The following is a 24,674-nucleotide window of genomic DNA, read 5'->3' on the forward strand; positions in this document are numbered from 1 at the left end:
ATCTGCTTTTCACTGAGAGTGAGGTCCTGTTTCCACCTTCCTGTCCATCTGTTGTTTTCCTGAACATGTGGAGTTTGTGCCTGGCTGCTGACCATTCCATTAGGTAGTTGCACTTTCAGTGCATTACTGCACCTCCATGGGAATTACTGAACCTGAAAAATCAAAATTTGGAAGAAAAAAAAGAAGAAAAAAAACAATGAAATTTGAATAAAATTGTTGAAAGGACTGTTTTATTTGGCATTTTCATCATGCTGTCCTTTTTTGAGCTTTTTAATACCTGGAGCTGCCTTGCTATATTGAAAGCACACGTTTCCCACTATTGACTGGTTTTTGGCCCTTCCAAGATGGCCACCATGTTTTTCTTTGTTGTGTAGGCAGGCTGTGCTGAACCACCTGTTCCTGTACAGCACTCCCATTGGTTGCTGAGTGTTTTGTTGCATCCAAACACGGACCGGCAGGCTTTAGCCGGCCCTCTCAGCATGGCCCACTTCTAAGGCCCCTGTCTGCTCTTTGTCCGCTTCTGGAACGCTAATTGGGGTCCTTCCTGCTCCTTAACCACAATGATGCTGCCACCTCACTCCTGTAAGAAATCCGGACTGCCTTGAATTTGCCTCCTCCAGAACTATGGGTTAGTTCCCTCCTTATGGACTCACTTCTACCACCTTTGACTATCACTGTTCTTTCTGCTCATTACTCCCATGTTGTCATTCTGATGCACAGTGCTTCCTAAAACCCTTTGCTAAGATCTGAATCCAAGATTGAAAAGTCAAACCTTGTTGTGTTTGCTTTGTGCTAAAAAGTCAAATCTAGCTGTGTTTGCTTTGTGCTAAAAGGTCAAATCTTGCTGCCCATTGGGAAATCTCTGTATTTTGCTAGTATACTGATGCTTCTCTGTAACTTGCCAGCCCAGTGACCTCACCACTCTCTTTTGTCCCATATCTATCTGGCTTAGCCCCCCAGTTTCTCCATCCACTCCTCACTTCCACCCCCATAGCGCTTTCTGTTTCTCCTATCTTTTCCAACTGCTTCTCCATTGACTATCCTTCCCTTCTCACTAAGTCTAGTAGGAAAAAGTTCAAACAGGATATCTTGGCCTCTAATCCTGGGCTTCCTATCGCCGACACCTACTTTAATGCTTCCTCCAGACAGACCCTCACTGACATCCTCTTTGTTGTTGTTCGCCAGATCTATGGACTCCTCATACGATCTCTGTGCTCTGTCCTATCTCCTCCTCTCCCATTAATGGTGGCACTCGCTAGGAAGTTCCCATGGCTTTCTTCGACTCCTCTAAAGTCATCATTAATGTCTACCGAAATGGCACTGTCATGGTCCAAGGCCCTCAGGCCAATCTCCTCCTCTTTGATAGGTTCTTCCCTCACCTCATCAATTTCCACTCATCTCCTGCTGTCCCCTCCTCTCCCCCCTTGGCTAGCTTGCCCTCTCTCGCCTCCTCCTCCTCCTCTGCACCTCCTAGCACTCTTTCTCCTCCGCAGGGCGTAACTCTGATATGTACCCCTCCGTGGAAGGTCTTTAAGGCTAGCCACCTTCTTCATATTGCCACTCTCAACTCTCGCTCTGCTGTCAACACTCCTCTGACGTCTGCCACCTCCTTGAAGAACTAGACCTTGATGTCCTTGGTCTTACTGAGACATTGTTCACGGCCAGTTCTGTCGCAAGCTTTGACACTCTCCTCCCTGATAGCTACAAGATCCTCTCCACGCCCAGATCCTCCTGGTCCGGTGGGGGGTAGCCCTGATATTTCCTGAGTGGATTCCTGCCTCTATCATTCCCACTCAGACCTACTCCTCTTCTGAATGCCTTGTCTGTAGGCTTTCTCTCTTGCCTACCCATTCTCTTACTGTGGATACCATCTACCGCCCTCCTGCTCAAATCACCTATTTTCTCTCTGAATGGGCGTACTTTTCCTCCCCCTCCTGACCTCTACCACTCAACTCCTCCTCGGTGACCTCAATATACATTTTGACTCTCCTTGTTCCTCCTCTGTACTCTTCCGTGACCTCTGCGACTCCCTCTCTCTGTCCATCCTCCCCTCTGACCGGACTCACTCTGCAGGGCACACACTCGATGCCTTGATCTGCTCTGACCTCCCCCTCTCCATCCCTCTGACCACTCATCTCTCCTGGAGCGATTACTCCCTCCTCTCCTCCTATCTTTCCCTCTCTTCCCCCAAGCCAAGCCTACCTCAACACTGCCACCTACCTTCTCGGACAACCAGCCTATGAAGTGTGTGTCAGTTTAGGCTTTTGCTGCCCTTTCTCTCCCCTCCTCCACCCTGACTGTCTCACATCCTGACACAGCCCTGTCTCTGCTCTAATCTTCAATTTCTGGTACTCTTGATGCTCTTGCCCCTGTCATGAGGATCTGTTTGAAGTCCAAAGCCAAGTGCAATTCCTGGTATGACTCTGACCTAGCTACACTTAAATGTAAGTGTAGTGCGGCTGAAAGGAAATGGAGGGCTTCCCGTTCATCCTCTGACAAACTGGCCTCTCGCCTGCTACAAAGGCAATACTGACTCACTGTCCTCACCAAGAAGAGAGCCCACATTCATGCTTGTGTCTCTGCGGCATCTAACAACTCGGCTGAACTCTTTAAAATCTTCAAGGAGCTGGCCAACCCTGCTGCAGTATCAACCCCTCCTGTTCCCTCCCAGGCTCTTTGCAATGCCCTTGTCTCTCACTTCATTTAAAAAACCCAGGACATCCTGTCCACCCTTTCCACCCCCGCCCCTCCTCGCCCCTCTCCATCTGTGCTTGCTGACCCTCCTTTAGCCACCCCCCACCATCCTTCTCGTCCTTTCCTCTTTTCTCCCCTGACAAGGTCGTAGACAAGTCCTATCTATGAAAGCCTCATCAAAACAGTTTCATCCCTGTTCCTCTAAAACCATCAAGGACCACATTGACAACCTCGCTCTGGCCCCTGCTGAATTTTGCAACCACTCCTTTGCCTCAGAATCCTTCCCCTCCCCTCTGAAGCATGCCCTTGTGCATTCTCTTCTCAAGAAACCCACAGCTGATCCTTCTTGTCCAGCTAACTATCACCCAATTTCCATTACTCCCTTTCTGGGCAAACTCCTGAAAAAGTTGGCCATCTATCAGCTAAAACCTTCATTCCAATTCTTTTGGCTATGCCCAGGACCACTAGTCTGGCTTCAGAGCTGCCAGAAGCACAGAAACTGCTCTCCTGAACATCCGTGAAGATAAGATGAAATAAAATATCATATCTGCTCTCCTACCGTGACTCCAACATTCGCTCTGTCCTCATCCTTCTCAATCTCTCTTCTGCCTTTGACACGGTCAACCGTACTATCCTGCTCAACCGTCTCTGTGAAAACCTGGGTATCACTGATCAGGCTCTGGCCTGGCTGAAATCCTTCCTCTCTAATCGACCCTCCCAGGTCCAACTTGGGTCATTCCTATCATCTATCTTCCTCTCTACCTGTGGTGTTCCCCAGGGGTTTAACCTCATGCTCTGGCTTTTCAACCAATACCTGGCAACTCTTGCCCACTGCATTGCCATTTTCTGCTCAAATTTCCAGTGCTACGCTGATGACACTTAACTCATTTTCAGGCTGCCCTCGGCCACCTCCTCTCCCTCTCTCATTTCTGATTGCCTAACTGCCATTCAGGATTGGTGTGCCGCCAATGATCTTGGTCTGAATGCCAGCAAGACGGAGATCCTCCTCATCGGCAAACCTTCACCATCCTTTCCCCTAACTGTCTAGCCGGCTTCCCTTGGCCCTCCTCCCACCCCCACTTACGAGGCTAAGAACCTCAGGGTCATCTTTGACTCCACCCTTTCCTTCTCCGCCCAAATCTCTGAGGTCTCTAAAAAGTCAAACTTCCTACTGCACCTCCTCAAAGGTACTCTACCTTTCCTCTCCTTCCCCCAGAAGTTCATGGTATCCCAAGCTCTGGTTCTCTCTAGGTTGGACTATTGTAACAGCCTCTTTCTCAATCTACCTGCCTCTAATCTCCGCCATCTGCAACTAATCCAGAACAGGACTGCAAGACTTGTCCTTGGCCTCAAGCCCAAATATCATATCTCTCCAGCTCTGAAATCTCTCCATTGGCTCCCAATGTATGCAAGGATTACATTCAAAACCCTCTGCATTGTCCACAAGGCTTTCTGGGGCCTGGGTCCAAAATACCTTCAGCTATCCCTCTGCAAATACCTCCCCTCTCGGACTCTTTGCTTCTATACCTCTGACTCCCTCAGGGTCAGTCGTTTTTCAGAGAAACAAGCTGGGGGTAGATCTCTGTCTTTTCAACCAATCTCTACCTGGCAACTCTTGCCCACTGCATTGCCATTTTCTGCTCAAATTTCCAGTGCTACGCTGACGACACTTAACTGATTTTCAGGCTGCCCTCGGCCACCTCCTCTCCCTCTCTCATCTCTGATTGCCTAACTGCCATTCAAGATTGGTGTGCCGCCAATTATCTTGGTCTGAATGCCAGCAAGACGGAGATCCTCCTCATCGGCAAACCTTCACCATCCTTTCCCCTCACTCTCTGGCTGACTTCCCTTGGCCCTCTTCCTACCCCCACCTGCGAGGCTAAGAACCTCAGGGTCATCTTTGACTCCACCCTTTCCTTCTCCGCCCAAATCTCTGAGGTCTCTAAAAAGTCAAACTTCCTACTGCACCTCCTCAAAGATACTCTACCTTTCCTCTCCTTCCCCCAGAAGTTCATGGTATCCCAAGCTCTGGTTCTCTCTAGGTTGGACTATTGTAACAACCTCTTTCTCAATCTACCTGCCTCTAATCTCCGCCATCTGCAACTAATCCAGAGCAGGACTGCAAGACTTGTCCTTGGCCTCAAGCCCAAATATCACATCTCTCCAGCTCTGAAATCTCTCCATTGGCTCCCAACTGTATGCAAGGATTACATTCAAACCCTCTGCATTGTCCACAAGGCTTTCTGGGACCTGGGTCCAAAATACCTTCAGCTATCCCTCTGCAAATACCTCCCCCCTCGGGCTCTTTGCTTCTATACCTCTAACTCCCTCAAGGCCAGTCGTTTTTCAGAGAAACAAGCTGGGGGTAGATCTCTGTCTTTTCAACCAATACCTGGCAACTCTTGCCCACTGCATTACCATTTTCTGCTCAAATTTCCAGTGCTACGCTGATGACGCTTAACTCATTTTCAGGCTGCCCTCGGCCACCTCCTCTCCCTCTCTCATCTCTGATTGCCTAACTGCCATTCAGGATTGGTGTGCCGCCAATGATCTTGGTCTGAATACCAGCAAGACGGAGATCCTCCTCATCGGCAAACCTTCACCATCCTTTCCCCTCACTCTCTGGCAGGCTTCCCTTGGCCCTCCTCCTACCCCCACCTGCGAGGTTAAGAACCTCAGGGTCATCTTTGACTCCACCCTTTCCTTCTCCGCCCACATCTCTGAGGTCTCTAAAAAGTCCTACTCCACTTTCCTCTCCTTCCCCCAGAAGTTCATGGTATCCCAAGCTCTGGTTCTCTCTAGGTTGGACTATTGTAACAGCCTCTTTCTCAATCTACCTGCCTCTAATCTCCGCCATCTGCAACTAATCCAGAACAGGACTGCAAGACTTGTCCTTGGCCTCAAGCCCAAAAATCATATCTCTCCAGCTCTATAATCTCTCCATTGGCTCCCAATGTATGCAAGGATTAAATTCAAAACCCTCTGCATTGTCCACAAGGCTTTCTGGGGCCTGGGGCCGAAATACCTTCAGCTATCCCTCTGCAAATACCTCCCCACTCGGGCTCTTTGCTTCTATACCTCTAACTCCCTCAGGGTCAAAGAAACAAGCTGGGGGTAGATCTCTGTCTTCGGCTGGGGCCTCCCTTTGGAACAGCCTCTCTTCCACTCTAAAACTTGCGGAGAACCATCTCCGGTTCCGGAAGCACCTCAAGACCTTCCTCTTTTCTTCTGCCTTCGCTCCCCCTCTCCCCTGCTGATCTGTTCTCTCTTGGCAACGTGCACCTGGCCACCCTCTGTCCTCCGGGCCCAGGTAGCTGCTCACCCTGCTACCCTCCTGCACTGCTTCCAGGCCACCCCTTGCACTGGGGTCTGTATGTGTACCCATACAGATCCCCCCCATTGCTGGCTGCACTACCACTGTTTGTTGCCTTTATCATTCATGTATTTATTTATTATTATTATTATTATTATTATTATTATTATTATTATTATTATTATTATTTATCTGTTTCTCCTCTGCTTCGTACTTTCCACTTCTCCCCCTTCCATGCACTTTTCCCCTCCCCCTCTCCCATGCACTTGCGTTTTCTCAATGTCACTGGGCCTAGTAAGATCGCTGTTTTGTTCTCCCCTGTTCCGCTCCCTTGCCATGTCGCGCTCTGAAACACTTGTGTACGAGTGCGATAGAAATAAAATATCAATTTCAATATGTGAAAGTTTGGAAATAGCACACAAAAAAGGTCCAGGGTGCAGAGGCCTACCGGGAAATCTCCAGAGTTCCCTATAGTCCAGTCCACCCCTGGATACAAATGTCTGAAAATCCAGGAAATCAGAAATAGTGGTGATAAACACCTTTACTACTGTCTTTTCTGATCTGCTAGACCATCATGGATTCCTACGTAGTCTTCCTGAAATTACCACGTGGTAAAAGCAGACAGATTCCATAGAAATTCATTTCAAATGCCTCCTACAAATGTTTCACTCTTACGTCTTTGGGTATGCATTGAAATAACTGCGTAGAAATCGTTTACACTTAACAGTATTTGTATTATATTAAATTTGTATAGCACTTGACACCTAAGTGCTGAACAGATAACATAACTGTACAATAAATATGAAAGCCTGTGTGGTGTAAGGGTGTATATTAGCAACCGAAGGAAACACTGCTGCATGCTGCAAAGCTAATTCTGCAGCACCAGCTAGTTAAACTAGCTTTCCAGCCTCTATTGGTAAAAGCCTGTGTGGTGTAAGTGCGTGTGTAAGCAACCGAGGTGTGTCTGTAACTGAGGGTGGCTGGGACAAGACGCCAGCCTGACTACAGTTATCAGCAGGAGAACCGGCACCGAGGCTTGGGCAGCCTGAGCAGTTGCCCTGGGCCCTGCTGTCAGAAGCTGTCTGAGGGGCCTAAAAGGGCACCAATGTCTGCCTCAACTGCTGTGCAGCTTACATGTACAAAGCTCACGTGAGGCCACAACGTCGCCTTCCAACTTCCTGTGGCTCTCTAGTTAGAGACATCCATTCCCAGTGGCCAATCTGATAACTAACTTTCTTTCCTTCTTTCTTTCTTTCTTTCTTTCTTTCTTTCTTTCTTTCTTTCTTTCTTTCTTTCTTTCTTTCTTTCTTTCTTTCTTTCTTTCTTTCTTTCTTTCTTTCTCCATTAAAGAGGTGGCGATTTACAAAAAATGGCTCACTTAAGAGACCATTGTTTTGAGGAGATGTTCATAAAGTTTCTGTATTAAGACATTAAAAGGCCTTTTCCTTCTGAAAGCACACACAAAGCACTAGTTAGCTGCCTAAAGCTATGCTCTCCTCCAGGTCAATTACAATATATCAAGCAAAACTGTTTCAAATTAGCTACATTATTTTCAGATGTTCCTATTTAACGCACCAAACAGAGTTTATTTTTGGCAGAATGTGATATTTTCATCACATCATATATGGGCCCTGCATTTGTCAAACACTGACACAAAGACAGGTAACCTTTTCACACGTTGTTATACATCTTAAAAATACATTTTCAAAACCCAAAGGTCATTTTTTATTCTACATATTGCTGAATTGCATTCTGATAGTTGTAGCCTTCCAGTCAAGATGGGGGGATATTGCCACAATTGTACACTTTTAGCTTAACATATTTCTATAATGATTTATGATTTTGAGTGGGTACCTTAATATGGTATGTGCACTTTTGAAGTCATTTTTATAAAGAAGAGCATTGTGGAAAGCCAGACGTAGGGTTGAGGAAGGGAATTGATGAGAGGGTAAGCGAGTCCTGAATATTTGCCCAGGATGTGGCAGGAGAGGTTGCAATCCTGCAGACTTGTGCAGGTACTTTTTCCTGATTGTGGCCATATGCTGCTTTTCAGGGCTCAAGTAAAGGATACATGTCAGTGGACTTTCTTCAAAGGGCGGGCACAACCCTCTTGGGTGTTTTTAAGGTTGACAAGCTTGCTAAAGCAATTGGCTACCAGGATTTCACCAGATTGTCATGTTTCAAGTGCAGACACCCAAACGACGCATACAATGATCAGCAAATCACATTCTTGTATTGGGATTTTGTTTTGTAGGGAATATTTCACTACATATTGCTGGGTTAAAAAGGCAAGCATCCTTTATACTTGGCCAGCGTATTTAGTGAAAATTGTCCTCTCCCAAGTTATTTTTTTGTTGTGTTTACTTTTTTTGAAAGACCAATGTCCTTTTGTCTGGTGCACATTCTTCTAAGGGGAAAGGTGCAGCGAACTAAATTTGTATCTTTCACTTTAACATATGTTCACTTACTATGTGTGTATTCTTGGGTGCCAGCTTTTGATTTTCGCTATGGGGGGAAAAAGTTCCCACATCGAGTGAAATGCGGGAGCCATACTCGTCCCCATGTCAATACAGCACATGTTACTGCAGGAATAGGAAAGAAGAAATATGATTTGCAGGAAGAAAACATTAGGTACTCCCTCAGATAACTGGGGGATGGGGGACTGCTACTCATATGCGCAAACTACAAAATATATATTTAAGACAATGTGTAGATTGATTCGGTTTCAGTAATAGTGAAGGTCCTTGCTGCAAGGTTTACCAGTCCAGACCCAGGGTCCCGTTATGAGCCTAACACATTATAATTATCACAAAAGGACATTGGTTTATCCACTGCGCATGGCCGGGTATTCATTTCATTCCCAATATAGAGTATTTTTGTATAACAATATCAATTGTTTCCAATTCTTGTAAGTGAGAGATCTCAGTATTCTATTCAACCTGTCAAATAGAATGTTCAAGGAAGAGGAATTGTCGCTTTTCAATAAAGGCATGCCTTTTGCACCCTCAATTGATAGTGATTGGATTAACACGCAAATTGATCTGTTCAAATTCATTAGAAAATTGAAGCTGAACATTGTTTTCCATCATCAACTGAAACAATTTGTGCCGAACGTGAGCCAAGTACCAGACTGTGATTTGACAGTCCAAGATCTTTTTATGACACAAACCTTAACTAGTCTTCTAGAAAACAATGAGGTCAATGAGTTCTGAATTCTCCAAGATCTAGATATTGAACATAAATCATTAACACAGCAAGAGCTGAAGAATAAATTCAAATGTTCCCCCAATTTTGGGGACTGAGAATGTGATAGCTCTTTTCCATAGTTCAGTGGTTCAAGAAATTCACAATGCTATAGACAACAGAGAGAGATATGGATCTACAAACAACTTAAACATGAAAGAAAGAATATCTCTAAAATCTTGTAAGTTAGATTGTAGCATAGTGATCAAACCAGCTGAAAAAAGTTGTAATGTAATGGCTTTGAATCGAGAGGATTATATTCTGACGGGCAAAACCCATTTGAATATAATCATATGTTATAAGAAAATAGTTCTTGACAAACTTAAAGGAATAGGCAAGGAAGCCACACATCTCATTAAGAAATGGATGCGATCTGGTCTATTGACAGAAGAGGAGAAACAATTTTTGAGGGTAAGAGGCCCTAGAATACCGACCATATACTTCCCACCAAACGTACATAAAGAGTACACTCAAATTCCAGAAGCAAGACCAATAGTCAGTGGGCTAGAATGAGTGACTGAGGAATTTTCAAAATACATTGATGCTATCTTAGTCGAAACATGTCCTAAACTTCAAGCACATTTGAGAGACACAATGCACCTACAACAACATATAACTTTGAATGGAACAATGAGCTCTGGTTGGTCACATTAGATGTTAAGGCATTGTACACATCTATCCAACATGAGTTTGTTTTAAAAACTGTTGACCATACCTTTGCAATGAGATCAGCATCCTATCTATTGCATATTCTGATGATCAAAGAAATGTTAGAGTTCACTTTGAGAAATAACATCTTTCTATTTAATGAATCTGCGTATAGACAATTGAAGGGAGAGTAAATGGGGGCAAACTATGCTCCATCTCTGGCAAATTTATTTATGGGCTTATTCAAAGACGAATCAATCTAGTCTGATAACATTTCCTGCCTACAGTCAAAATGTGGAAAAGATTTATTGATGACTATCTTTGATTTGGCATGGTAACAAGCAGCATTTGAATGATTTTGTGACATTTTTGAATGGTAACATGATGGGGATCCAGTTTGCTTGGAACTGTAGCCAGGGACAAGTGGATTTATTGGTAACAACACTGTATGTTAAGAATAACCAAATATGTCAATGACCTTTAGAAAACCGAAAGAGGTGAACTCAGTATTGTTAGCCACCCATTGTCATAAGAAAAGTGTGATACAAAACATACCCACTGGAGAGTATGTGAGAGCTAGGCAGAATTGCAAGACATTTGGATTGGATGCAAGATTTAAAGAAAGATGAGTGTGTGGTGCGAGCAAGAACCAAGAGTTCTAACAATGGTGACTCAATACTCGGAAAATACTAACAAACTTTACAATATGCTAAGAAAGCATTGGAAACTGCTCACGCTTGATGATGATTTGATGGGATATACTGGAACAAAACCAAGGATTGTGTACACTATAGCGCCTATATTGCTACAACACCTATGTCCATTCATTCTACAACCACTGACCGAAGAACCTACTTGGTTGCATGATAATAAAGGTTCATGCTTACACTGCTCTATGTGCCAATATGCACAGTAGGGTCAGTCATTACGGAATAACATAAAGGAAGAGGTGACAATTCAGGAATTCATTAACTGTATATCCAAATACTTGGTGTATGCTATTGTTTGTGTGTGTGGACTGATATATATAGGCAGTACCATTAGGGAACTGAGATTTTGAATAAGAGAACATGTAAATACTATTCAAACAGAAGATTTTAGGCTACCATTAGCTGCACACTGGAAAATAGAGCATCAATTAGAGAATAAATCTGCGATCCGATTTATGGTTCTCAAAACTGCTCCTAAAATCCCAAGATGAGGTAAATTGGAACCCAAATTGATCTGTAAGCATAGAACAGTACTGAATGGTCTGAACTCTGATCATGAAATGGGAGTCTTTTTGTAATAATGTGAGAAGGACTCCTAGCATAATGGTCTAGTGGAGGTCTCACCGTTGGGCACTTCATTTGAACTCATTTGTATGAGCCTTGTCTCACTCATCCATGTGCTTTTTGAGCAGGTTCAAAAGAGCTAATAGGGAGAACTTGAAGTCTATTTGGGTTAGTATAAGAGATGTCATCCTTCATGGGGAGCACAGATTTGTTGACTGAAAAGAATATTGCAAATTATTGTAAAAATGTGGGTTAGCGTTGTTAGGCGGAAACCTGTGCAGTTCCCTCTGGGACCACTGCAAAAGATTTAGGACTACAGGTGTTTGGCAGTAAACCCACTTGGTAGCAGTTTGTACCACACAGATTCAATTGGTAGCTGTGGCTGAGCAGTCAGACTTCCCTCAAGAAGAGTCAGGCAGTATGTGGAGTATACAATATAGGGCAATCTACACAGTAGAACAAGCAAACACGGAACAAGGCTTCGGTGTAAAGATATAAAGGTATTTATTTATAACAACACATCTATGGAAAACACTGTGGCACTAATACGGCAAACAACTTCAATCAAAATTACTATACGAAGAAAAAGATCAATCCCCCTAACAATAGTTTGACAAATCTAGGTTCACCGGCATCACTTATTTGCAGACAGAGGTGTATGCTTTAACCTAGATGGTACTCTAGTATTCGTTAGGACGGGAGAGAAAAATAAGGCAGGTTATGAAGTCAACTCGGTACCAATACTTTACGGACAAATGCAAGGCAAGTAAGGCAGGGTCTACTGCAGATCACAAAGTTCAGAGGCCAGGCCCACTCGGAGAGAGGCAAGGCGATATGTCCCAAAAATGTCTCAGTGGAAATGCGCTTCAAGACTTTATCGCAAAATTGTTATGGAAAGATTGGACCAGTTCAGAACAACACGTTAAAGAAAGCTTGGAGGCGACCCAATGGAAAGGCGAGGATTAAGACACCTCACTCGATCTGGCAGAAAGGGAAGCCAGGCGGACACGGTACCTTGTTTGTGGAGAGACAGCTCCGGCCGGGGCAGTTGTTCCTGGTGGTGGATGCACGTCGGGTCTTTGCCAAGAGTAGAGATGATCTCGTTGTCGAAGAAAAGTGAAGTCCGGTGCACCACCAGGGAAAAGACCAGCCGTGGAGTGCTCCGTCACAAGGCACCACCTTTTGGTCGCGGTACAGGGGTAGTGGCTATCCGGTTGCCGAGGTGCTCTGCACGGGCAATTCGACCACTGCGTCCTGGAGCAAAGAAAAAGCAAAGGGGACTGGTTGTTCCCACAGGGAGATCTCCTCTGTCATCGGGAAGTGGTGAGTCGGTTCAGCAGGGCTCCACCGGAGGTGTCGTCGTTGCAGGTCGGCTCAGCTTTACCCTCATCGGATTCTTAGGTCCTGTGGCGACTTCTGAAGATCCACTCCCAAAAGCCCTGCGTTTATGCAGAAAACCCCCATTCATTTAGCCTAGCTGTCAATCAAAACACGCTAAGTGGTGAGCAGGGTGGCTCACCACTTGGGCCAATCACACCAGAGTGCGACTGGAGTTGGCAAGGCAACTCAGTCCAGGATGCCTAAACCCCCTCCCTCACCCCTGTGGTAACCCAGACAGAATGGCACCACTTTGGAGGGTCTCTGTACAGAAGCCCGCCAAAGGTGGAACAACGGCTCAACCTTTGGTTTAGGAGTCACAGAGACGAACACAGACGCAATTTTAAAAACTGAGTTCTGGCAGAAAATACCATCCGATAGACTTATTTAAGATAAGTAAACCAGTGGTATGTTAGAGATTGACGAGGAAAAAGTATCAATCTCCAACAATGGGAAGAATCCCATATGATTATATTCGGGGTCGAACATAACAAGTAGTTTCCACTGCCACCAGCCAAAACTCGACGAGGGGGGACGGGACAGTGCCCCCTCGAATAACAGACCCAGGAGTAATCGAATTACCCCTACTAGTACGTCCACAATAGGATGGTTTGTACTAGTTCTGTTAGTAAATTTAGGTCTAGTAAAGCCAATGGTGACTTTACATGCCCGGGGAGACAGTAGTCAGTCCCCGGGTATGGAGTCTATGATGGAGGTCCGCTAGGACGCCCCAGTGCTACGGCATGGAGGGTGCAGTGTAACACACATAGCAAAACATATGAGACCCTATGGAGTAAAAGACCCCATAGCCCATAGAACACGTTGACATTCAAAGGAATTACACACATTCATGTCCAAGAGTGGGAGAAAAAGAGTCTCACTCTTGGCAGGGTGGAAAAAAACAAACTCCAGAAATCCAGCAAAGCTGCTGGGGGACTCACTAGGTTAGGAAATTCAGCCTAAACAGAGAATTCTCCCTAACAGTTGTGTAAATGACTAAACTTTGAAAGGCTAGGACTGTTGAATAAATGGAAGAATTAAGAGATTTCAAAGCTCTATCTTCAGGCGAGCTATTAATAAAAGGACAACTCCCAGCAGGTTGTGAAAGGGTTTTCTGAATATCTACACTTTTAATTGTTGAACTAAATCTTTAAATGGAATATTATAAATGTGTAACACAATGCATGATTGAGTAGAGAATCATGTGTAGAACCCTTAACGAAAGGGAGGATGCCATGAGGGCTCAGCCATCTTAGTTTGACAATGATTTGAGATGCTGATCTCAAAATTCTTAATGTTAGTGTCAATGAGGATGCAAGCATTGGCCATAATTATTTTGTAGGTTCATCTGCACAAGTTGTCGGTCATATTTAGAGTTTGGGAACAATACAATTGTGCATGAATAATTATAGCCCAATGACCATGTGGGTGGTGAGCAATCGCTCATAGTTTGAATAAGTATCAATTTCCCGAATAAGTATAATTTTTCAGAGTTAAGTTGATTATTAAGTGTACATCAAGAGACATTTTGTGATATTAGCTGTGTGATCGTGTAGCTATGGGTACATGTGAGTGAACAGCCTTATATAACATGATGGACACACAGAGGAGTAATGTCTCTATCCGTGCGAGACTGAGCATGCGCAAGAGATTGGTGTTTTTCCCTGGCAAATGCTTTGCCAATCTAATCGAAAGATAATAGTGTCGCAATCGGACCCATGCGCAGCATGGTAGTGCTAGTGCAGAGCACCATGCGTGCAACCTTAGGAGTCTTATTTAAAGACGCGGTCTGCTCCAGCTCAGTTGCGCAGAGAAGATCACTGCAGTCAGTGGACAGCACTATTGGGAGCGTGATATAGGTAGGTGTTAGGTTTCACACTCTTGTGAGGCTTTTTTCAGTTAATGCCTACAATATATGGACTAATTGGAGGGATCCTGATTCCCTTTATTTTTGTAAGCATGGAGTTAATATGGGGTAATTAGAGGGAATTCCTCTTGTATTGCCCTTCATTTATAACTATATAAATCAATCTAGATTGTGATCACAGCAAATGGAGTTATAAGAATATGTATTATGATTTTCTAGGTTCAGGAAACAGCCCTTTCATTCAAGGAGCAAGAGGGAAACTGTCCATAGGATTTATCGAATCATGCAGATAGGAAGTTACGGGGATGGGACTTCCAGATATTGGCCAAATATAGAATGTTGCTTGGCAAGACACTGATCATCATATATACTCTGCATTATATATCCTCCGACAGATGTTTTATCACTAGTCCTCAAGTATGGTGTACCACTAATATAGAATGAAGGTAAGCACTACCTTCGTAATGTTAGACCATTAGGATCAATAGCGTGTCCCGATGTATAGTGCTCACATGGTGTATTATGAAGGAAGTTATTTGGGATTGCATGGAAGGCACATGGATGTTGGAGATAGGAATTCACTTAAGAGGGTGTTTCAATGAGACTCAAGGGAAACCTTTTACCTTCATACTAATTTAGTATTCACCTATCAAGAATGTATCACGCGGGACACAGTGTTGTATTCTCCAATTAAGGAAAAGGGATGGAATATCCACTAAATGGAAGCAGTAGTTTAAGGAATAGTTGTAGATATACAACTAAAAATATTGTGTTTGTTTTTTTCTTCTATGTCAATGTCTGATAATGTACCTTTCCCCTCATGTTGAACCTTTCCTGATTCACGTGTTATGCAGTATTTATAATATTCAAAACATTTCAAAAATCTTTTTTAATTTTGATTGTTTTCATAAATATGTATTGGAATTATGTAACATTGCATGTGGAATGTTGTGCTTCAATGTAATGTTAAAGATGTGATAAATTGGCCCTGACGAAGACCTATGTTATGAAAGGTGGAAACACATGTTCGCAGGAGTTTACCAATCAGCGATAAAAATTAAACACGGATCAGACAATGAACAGTTTGCTGGGCTCTCTCACTTGCAAGAATTGGAAACAATTAGAATTGTTATATAAAAATACTTCATATTGGGAAAGAATTGAATACGGGCCTCATCACGAGTTGGGCGCTAACCCCGGCCGTATTACAGCCCAGGCTATTATCCCTACCGCCAATCCCCCCCGGCGCTATTAGCACCAGATCACGGGTTTGGCAGAACGGTAAGTCCTCATTCCCCATTGGGCCCATTCAGGAATTTTCCATTCCCCATTGGGCCCAACGAGTAATGTTCGGCGCTATTACCGCCAGCGCTATGACTGCTGAAAATCGGCAAAATCGCAGTGGATTTGCCCCCAGCTCCGAGGTGGCGGACCCTTAAATGTGGCAGTAATAGCGTTACCACCACATTTAAGGGTTACCAATAAACTTGTGATGAGACAGTTGGTCATGCGCAGTGGATAAACCAATGTCTTTTTGTGATTTACAGGAAGGCCTAAACGTATAACATCTCAGCAACAGCCTCCCAAGCAGCTCAGTTGCCTTTGCAACTTTCTGCTATAGGATCCCCTGCTATTTTACACCCGGCAAACAGTTTTGGCCTGCTAACACCCTCCAAACAATGCTCAGGGGGTACATTAATGAGGCTACCTTCGCATTTTGCAGTGAGCAGCACTTGATAAATGTATTTATTATTTGGTATTCTTTTTTGACAATCAATGTAACTTCCCATGATACTTTTGTGTAATAAAGACTCATTCGACCTATGGTCGACACTTGTTTCGACCATAGGTCGTCCTCAAGGCACGTTTCTGTGAATGTAGTTGAGAAAATGAAGAGAACTTGTCACTTTCATAGTTCTTCCATACTCCCTATTGTATTTGCTTAATAAAAGGGCTCGATCCCCGAACTGAACAATGTTGCTCCATTGATCGACATTCACACAAACGTGCCTTGAGGACGACCTATGGTCGAAACACGTGTCGGCTGAATCTGTATGAAGATATTCAATTAAATAGAGCCATTACTTCCAACAATACGGATTGAATTTTTCGTTTTAAAGAATATTAATTCAGGGTAGAGCGCGATACTGTGTACAATTCTTATCTATTCTATTCATCTACTGGGTAATTGGTGGGCACCCCGTATCAAGACACGTGTAACGCGGCTCAGCGCACCCAATTGAGCTCAGTGAGCATAGCACACATTCAAGCCTTTACCCACCCAAATCCCTTATCAGTTTACACGCACACTTGTGACACATTTTTAGGGCCTGTCCATTCTTATCTGGTGTTCCTCGGTGCTCTGGTGCCTTAACACTCGTTGGAAATCTGCACTGAAACAAGACTGCTGCACGTTGGGTGACCTCCGATCCAGGCTGGCGTTCCCTTGGTCCCGTGATTGACTGCAATCTGAATATGCATAGCTGCACTTGTTTTTAGTTTTATTGTGTTGTTTTAATATTCTCGACAACCATATTTATAAACTGATTTTATTGGCAACATTGCATATATATGTTAATTGTATGTGGATCGAAACAATATTGCACTTTAATACGGTTGTACTGTTGGGATTAAGCACTTTTGCATTTTTGTATTTTGCACCGTATTTAGCACTTTACCTATAGTTCTATTTCCAGGTGAATTTTGCACATTGTGACTTTGCACATCATACCCAATATAGGGCCTGATTAACAGAAAAATGTGCAAAGTGCCTGCATAAGTTCCAGCACATGCGGATTGCGTGCCGCAAATGCATCACGTAAGATGATTTAAAGAAATAAGTGCTATCAGGGACGTATAGTGCAAAGAAACCAGGATTGCACCTGACACGCCCACAACACAGCCCTAGTGCAAACCAAGAACCCACTGAAATAGACCGTTTTGCACAGAATGTGACCCCTGACCCGATGCAGTGAAAAAGCTACAAACTACATGTTGAATGACCACAAGTAATCACCATTACTTGCACCCTTAACAACCATTAGCAGTCCCAAGAGAGCCACAAATCTGCACCCCACCAAATGAAGGGTGCACCTACAACCATTATTCCCTCTCCCTGTACACACACCAATTTGAGCACCCTGCATGCAAAGTGCACCTACTGCCACTATGATTACTCTCTGTACAACCACCAATCTGAGACCCCCAAGCAAGTGTTCCTACATATAATATTCCCACACACTGTACACCCACCAATCTGAGCCCCCACATGCAAAGTGTGTTTATGCCCACTATTCCTACTCCCTGTACACCCACCAATCTGAGCCCCTCACATGCAACATGCTCCTACACCCACTATTCCTACTACCTGTACAACCACTGATCAGCCCCATGCAAGTGCACCTACACATAACATTCCCACACCCTGTACACCCACCAATCTGAGCCCCCACATGCAAAGTGCACCTACATTTGATATTCCTACTCCCTGAACACCCACCAATCTGAAACGCCCATGCAAAGTGCACCGAAACCCACTATTGCTACTCCCTGTACAACCACCAATCTGGGCCCCCCATGCAAGTGTACCTACACCCAATATTACCAGACCCTGTACACCCACCAATCTGAGCCCCCATATGCAAAGATGCAAAATGTGGCTACGCCCACCATTCCTCCTCCCTGTCCAATCACCAATCTGAGCCTCCTACATGCAAAGTACACCTACACCCATTATCCTACTTTCTGTACAACCACCAATCACCAAACCACACCACACATATAACCCCACACCCACACATCCCCCTCAAAGAACCAGACGAGCACACACAAGGTGCGCCCCAGATCCGCACAGCCCTGCACCCATGCATCCCCCTGGAATAAAAAAATAGGGCAGATGGTTAACTCATACATTTGTCACTTAGTTGTCTCCATTACCACAAACTCAGTGGGGGCACAATGGTGGATGACAACTGTCCACCTCAGGTAGCGGTTGTTTGGTGCAGCTGGAGGATGCCCTGCCTGCACCTGTATGCGTGCAACAGGTGCCGGCTTTGGTGCCCCCACTGCAGGCATTGCCCAATTGCCCTGAGGCCAGAGTGATGCTGAAGTGAGACAGGAAGCTGTTGGCCATGTGGGACCTTACCCCTGGCAGGGGTACCAGGGGAAGAGCTGGCTGGGCACTGTCAGGTGGAACATGACACACTGTGCCATCGATCCTGACCACTGGGCACCCACCAAGCTGAACAAAATGGCCAGACTGGAATGTGAGTCCCAACAGAGCCCAGCAGCTGGACACACAGGTGAGGAGAAGGCAGTGAAGGTGGGACCAGGCAGGGTTCTCCTGGGTTTGCTCCTCACAAGAAATCAGCTCAGTTCCCACATTTCCAAACCTCTACATGTTAGTAGCCCAATACCCCTTCGAAATTCACCACAAGTGTACCACCTCCAGTGTCCAGCCGCAACACCCTACTGTATCTTGTAGAGGGACATTGTGAAAGCATAATTTAACTTCAAACTGTGTGTGGTGTGTACAAAATGAGTGACCACAATTGTTAATGAAAATAGGATTGGGCACTACCTCAATTACCAACAGTGACACTGCATGCTCTGTGTAACTACTGGTTCACCATACCACCCTGCCTGAGGAAATTGGCACCACATAGCCCGCCACACCTAAAATGGCAGAGGAATACCACCTGAGTGTACCTGTTCATCCACATGAATGTGTCGTCTCTCCATCCCTAGAAGTGTGAGGGTAGAGTGGGCCATCACATACTCACTCACCCTTGTCCACCAGTCATTCACATCCAAATCCTACATAGATGTGTCTCACATGATGTTCGCCATTGAGAAATCAATGAATAATTAATCGGAGGCACCTGTGGTGCTGTTGACACGCATTCACTTGAAGCACATGTACAGCTACAAACACCCTTATGCACAAACTCATCTGCCCCACAGATGTCTGAGTGATGTCAGGTGTGTCACATGCATTAGCAGTCACGCTGTGTGAAAGGAATACAACTCTGCACAAAAGAAAATGTTAGGCAGCACAGATACTCACATTATATATGCTGAGCATGACAGTGACTATCACTGGGATAACCAGAATCACAGAGTCCTGCACAATGAGATGCTGAGTGAGGACTCATGAATCCCTAGAACCATACCACCAGAGTATGCGGCATGCATCCATCAAAACAGCCCAGTGTAACATGCACACCAAAAATGAACGCACACCGACATGAGTGTCGGAGAAAGTAAATTTTACACAAAAAGACAAAATAGCCACATGAATCCCATATAACCAAAGAACAACAGTATTATAATGCAAACCAAACTTTAACCATGAGAACATTAGGCCAAAACAAAATCACAGAAATCCTCCTTAAAACAATTAAGTCAATCCATAGGAAACAAACTATTTACAGTCACTGCAGCAGTCCTATATCAGACAATGCCTGTCCGAAGGCTACTTGTGTCTCTGCCTCCACTTTCTGCAGGCGGGCTTCAGTGGTGTACCTGAGGGCCTGCAGGGCCTCCGAGGGGACTCTTCACATTGTTGCACAGCCCTCATGCTCTCCCCCAGAATGGCATCACGCAACTCCACCAGCCTTGCATTTGCTGCAGCCCTGGCAGCTGTCTCCTCCATTGCCTGCAGCCTCTGTTCCTCCTGCTTCCTCGTGAGTTGTAGTTGGCATGTGGTGGCTACATGTATTTTATGCCTTGCCACCTGTCTTTCCTCCTGGACTACGAATGCATACTGCGCACTCCATGCCATGAGTCACTGGTGTGCCTGCATCTGCAGCCGCAACAGCTCCAGTTGCCTGGCAGCCTGACTCTGTCACTGGGCCTCCCTCCGGCGAGGTGAATGACTCCTGGAAGGGAGTACTGCCCCACCAGTCACCTCCAGTGCCATGTCCACCTGCACTGCATGATCCTGTGCAAAGGCCATCCCAGACAATGGGACCAACTGAGTGGCCTCTGTGCCACTTGCACCCCCACTGAGTGCGAAGGAGGCACCAGACTTGCTGATGGGGTGACAGGGGTAGAGGAGCCTGCGGTGGTGGTCAGCATGGAGGCCACACCTGTGGGTGCCTGGGCACAGTTGATGAGGAGGAGGTGGGCGGCATTGGTGTAGCCTGTGCCAATTGCACCACACACAGCAGTGCATTAGTCATCTGTGACATCATGTGATACACCTGCCCTTGATGGCTTAACAGCTGGCCACGGATTGTGTCAAGGGCCTCAAAGGCAGCTACCTGCCAGGCACAGCCTTACAAGAGCAGGGACAACACAACATCTCATATGGCATCATTGCCATTGACTGTGGGGCTTGTCTGTGTTGTGGCATCACCAAACGTGCATAGACCTGTGAACGATGTGACTGGGACAATGCTAAGAGCTGACTCCACCACTGTGTCCTGCACAACCTCCTGTCCCAGGCCCATGTCTGCAGCCTGCACATCCAACAATGCTCCCTCATCGGACACCATGGACATTCCCATAATTGCACCCTCTCCTTCCATCACACTGGAGCCGGACCCCCTAGATGGTACCTCCATTGGGATGGTGGAATGTCCTTGCCCCTCTGCCCCTGAGGACTCACCCTCAATTACCATGACAATGACCTGCATGTCATCACCAGCACCATCCGAAGATGTCCCCTTGTCAGCCACCTAGCTGTCAGATGATGTGTGTGATGGCAGTCATGGTGTGGTATCCGTTGCCTCCTGGAAGGCTTTGGACTCGGCAACTTGCTCCTACTCAGAGCAGGTCCCATCAACTGCATGCGACACTGGCTGAAAAGGGAGGGAGCAGAGGCAGCTCAGCATATGTCTATACAAATGAGCATGTCTGAAGATTTGCAAGGTACCATGCCGCCGTCTCACATATAAATGCCACTGCCCCATTATATCATGACTTCAATGAAGCATCCTGAACACACAGACATGTAAGCCTGTAATACATGTTGACATCCCCATCAATTGCATGCATGGATTTGCATAAAATGAGCAGTCACCACTCTGAGGGCACAATACTTACCAGGACCAACTGGGCACACGGATGGGGCATACATGAGGATTTTAGCATATTGGCAAGACACGCAGCCATAATCATTGCACGATCAATACCAACATACTTCACCCTTCACTGACCAACGACCCTCCTACCACTCTCAACCATGGTATATGGTCAATGGAACACTGGACCTGGCAGACTCCCTGCTTTCCTCCATAGACTCCCACAGTCTCCAGGTGAGACAGCTAACCATCACACATTTCAATCAATGCCCATCCGGCCTCAAAACCCCCTAACATGTATCACACCAGCCACCAACAGACAATGCCCCTGCACCGGATGTGTCACCCCAGCCCTCAAATCCACCAAAGGTAAACACACATCCCACAACTCAGATTGTGAGCTGTGCCCTCACCTCTGAATTGGACCACATATGCCCATTAGTCAGAAGACAATGGAAGTGATCCTGAAGGGTGACTATCTCTTGATCTGTAATTGATGATCGAACACCATTGACACTGTAATAAAAATGCAAGTTCAGCGCGCTACGAAGGAATACACTTATCAGCTGCAGAGTAGTGCTATACAAGGGGATGGGGCTCTTTCTGTTATCTGTGAAATTAAAAGCCTAATAAAACTAATACATACATATTGCGGCACAGGTAAATATGATCAAACTTAGTGATAGAATGAAGCGTGTTAAATATGCCCCAAAATATTGCTTCTGCTTTAAAATGTTGGCATGCATTTTATTTGTGGCAAAGGCCACTGCAGCCGGTTCACTAGTACAGAGCATGCGAACATAGGCCAAGCATTCAGAGAAGCACACAGAGGTTGTTATTTTTCGAGGTCACCTAATTAGAGCGTACAGGGTCTGCAAGTGAAAGAGAAATGTATGACCATTCAAAATCATTTATAGCATGCAACAATTATTCAATAGTATGTCTATGGGCAAGCTTCTGATCGTGTCATGGTGGATAGCCATTCCCATAAGAGTCAGGAAGAGGCGACCGGGCAGAATAAGAAAGTACTGCTGGTCGGCTCAAATGTTTCAATCACATAATTTTGTGTTGTGGGAATTGGGTGTGGATTGTGATGTCAGTTTACTGTAATTGAGGGCGGTGTGGGAAGGTGCATGGACCCAATGGTCAATTGCAATATATGGAGTTCTATATGTGTTCAAAGTGTGAGGACCAATCATTTTTGTTTGGGGAGATTTGTTCTAAGTCGCACAAACACAAATGCTAATTATTTTGATTCCTAAAAATGTTTGCATTTCAAGGGCAATTCTTTGATAGCACCTTTTCATTCAGTTCTCTTCTGTTTGAATTTGCTGTCCCAGCTGCGTCTGGATCCCAGAATAACATTTCTTTGGACTACATTTGTAATTTTTCTACGAGGTGACCCCCAACACAACACCATCATGCAAATCCTGAAGGCCATAGCAGAATACAAGGGACAGTGTTGCATGCACCCTGGATACAGCATACATAAGCCATGCCAATGGCAACAGAACAAAATGGCATACCACACTACGTCATACTACATTGCCATGTACATCGACCAGCGTCCTTCCAACATGCTTCCTCTTCACATGGAATACACTTTCAGCCCCATTGTACTAACAGAGTCACACATCTGCAGCCTGGATCTGGGCCTGCAGTTCGAAGACCTGGGCATGAGGAGCTAGGATCACCCTCTGCAGGATCCAAACATGGAGGGGCGAAATCTGATGGTACCTGCCACAGTGCACCTCTGCAGTGGGTCCTCCCTCGATGGCTGCCCTGGCCTTCTTCTGGCTCTGGATCCTCATGTCATCCCACCATTTCTTAATGTTCTTCAGTGTATGGGCAGGCCACCCCTCAACATTGATAGCAGAAGGATCTCCTGCTAGATCCTCCTACATCCAACGGGCGGTACCTGAGAATATGCAGCGCAAGTGGAAACTAGTAAGATTTGCTGTGAATCATCTGAAACACCCTTATCATGTTTGGCAGGGGAACTGGTAGGGATTGGACACATGTGAAGAAGAGTGGACCAACACCAAAATGTTCCAGGAAGACAGCACGTGTTGGGGATGCACCACTGGCACAGATGGGCAGCAGCACTGTAGGTGAGAGGGCCACTGGGACAACCACTGGTCCCTAAGAAGGAGCAGAGCCGGAAGAAGAAATTCACTGAGGAGGAGTTGCAAATCCTCACAGACTATGCGGATTTGCACCAATCAGATGTTTACTCATGGGCTGCAGCAACCTTACACTGGCCCAGCAGCAGAGAAGTGGCAGGAGGTCACTGATTTAATCAATGCCTGTGTGGTGGAGAAACGCACAGCACAAGAAGTGCATAAGAGGATGGATGACCTCACCAGGTGTACCAAAGAAAAATTTGGTGCAAATGTGTCCTCTGCACAGGCTGCTGGAGGAGGGTCTCAGCATATTGTGGAGCTCCCTCCTTTCGAAGAAGTTGCCTCTGGACTCATCACGAGTGAACAAGTTGCTGCCATGGGAGGCTAAGACATGTATGGACTTGCATCTGGTGAGTGACATGTGTAACTGATACTTGCGATCATGACACCACTGTGCACGGCAATGGATGAGTGTATTGATGTTGCCCAAGGGCATTCACGTCAGGGCATTTCCTTTTGGGCTGTACATATATGTGCACTCGGTCCGCATGATATGCAGTATGAATGTTGGATGCATGATGGTCATTTCACTGCACCTAATGGCATTGGCTACATGACAGTATCAGTGTCATGCCTGTGTAGGGTGAGTGCATTCACATGGCTTCTCTATTAGCAATGGGTCTTGCATGTGTGATTCATTCACTGCTCTGGTCAGATAGTGTCCCAGTGAAATGTATGGGGGTCACATCCACTGCAGCCCTTATGCTGACAACAGACAGCATAGACATGTCTTCTCATGTTTGCCGGTGCATTTGGAGTGTCCATACTCTGTTGCATATTTAAGTGCACACAGGTGACATCCATGTCAGGCTTTGCCAGTCATGTCGTGATTCATGTGCATTTGGCACTTGATACGCCCTTGGTTTAAACCTTTGCAGGGGAGCTGCCTGTAACCTTGGCAATGCCTTTCCCACAGGGGCTGTAGTGGATTTTATGGGGCACTGACTGAACATGGCCACATTTCTTATTTTATGTATTCATTTATTTGTTTATTTAGACACATTTTCTGGCCGGGTGAGTGTTGTGTGAGTCATTTCACAGCTTTCTAAT

This window comes from Ambystoma mexicanum, chromosome 1q (assembly GCF_040938575.1).
Source record: "Ambystoma mexicanum isolate Mex_15411 chromosome 1q, UKY_AmexF1_1, whole genome shotgun sequence".
Taxonomy (NCBI): domain Eukaryota; kingdom Metazoa; phylum Chordata; class Amphibia; order Caudata; family Ambystomatidae; genus Ambystoma; species Ambystoma mexicanum.